Source organism: Suricata suricatta, chromosome 9, assembly GCF_006229205.1.
Source record: "Suricata suricatta isolate VVHF042 chromosome 9, meerkat_22Aug2017_6uvM2_HiC, whole genome shotgun sequence".
Classification (NCBI taxonomy): Eukaryota; Metazoa; Chordata; class Mammalia; order Carnivora; family Herpestidae; genus Suricata; species Suricata suricatta.
Window position 1 is genome coordinate 516468 of NC_043708.1, and position 1055 is coordinate 517522.

The following is a 1055-nucleotide window of genomic DNA, read 5'->3' on the forward strand; positions in this document are numbered from 1 at the left end:
GGGGACGCCGGGGGTCGCGGTGGCGGGGAGGGGGCGCAACGCGGGCCGCCGGCGCCTCCTGCCCCCGCCCGTCGGTCCGGAGGGCCTTCGGCCACCTGGGAATCCCCTCCTGGGCCGGCTGCCCCGCACTACTCACGTCGGAAGGTACTGCCTTGTCCCCCGGCGTTCATCAAGCTGCGGGCTTTTTAAGAAGAGAAACGCGTCAGTGGGTCGCCGGGGCCCCTGGGCGGTTCGGTCTCCTAGGGCAGCCTCCACTGCCTTCCTACCTTGGACTTGGGAAGGGTCCCGCGGGGAGCCTGACCAACTTGAATTTGCAGCCCTGACCGAACCCCCGCGCTCCCCTGCTCGCACTCATCCGTGCTCCCCTTTCGCCCTTTTCCCGGTGGTGCGCGGCGCCCGCGCTCCTGGGTTTCCTTCCTAGCCCGCCTTCCTTGCGGAGCGAGTGGGTGGCTGGCCGTGCGAGGCTGGTGCCTCATCCCCAGTCCTCTGGGCAGTACCGGGTTCTGCCGGTAATCGAGTGCCTTCCAGAATGGCCCATCCGGGGGCACCACGCTCCGGAGCACTAAGGGCAGTGCGGTCCGCAGCGGGATGCGGGCCGTGAGGATCCACGTTCCCTTCTTTTCCTTTGTTTCTGGATTTGACTTGTTTTATTTTTTTTTCTTCTTTTTTTTTTTAAATTTTTTAAAATGTTTTATTTATTTTTGATACAGAGAGAGACAGAGCATGAGAGGGGGAGGGGCAGAGAGAAGGAGACACAGAACTGGAAGCAGGCTCCAGGCTCTGAGCTAGCTGTTAGCACATAGAGCCTGACGCGGGGCTCGAACCCACGAACGTGAGATCTGACCTGAGCCGAAGCCGGAGGCTTAACCGACTGAGCCACCCAGGCGCCCCTGGATTTGACTTGTTTGAAACAGGAATGTCGAGGATATTTGGCAGTGGTTTCTGTCCCCCATTCTGCAGCGGAGCCAACTTCTTTTTAAGCCAGCCAGGGCATATCAGGGAACAAATGATGCCCGCCTCCTCCTGTTGGGTCCGGCTCCAGCTGCGGTGGGCAG

The 1055-nt window shown here is 60.9% G+C and overlaps 1 long non-coding RNA gene across 1 annotated transcript in view; it reads right to left on the minus strand.

The window, feature by feature from the left end:
- Positions 1–503, minus strand: part of LOC115300955 — a 2609-nt gene extending 2106 nt beyond the window's left edge. The window contains exons 1-2 of the long non-coding RNA XR_003912934.1: positions 267–503; positions 137–181 (exon numbers count right to left, since the gene is read on the minus strand). This is a non-coding gene — a long non-coding RNA (uncharacterized LOC115300955). The remainder of the gene's footprint in view (positions 1–136; positions 182–266) is intronic.
- Between the last annotated feature and the right edge of the window lie 552 nt (positions 504–1055).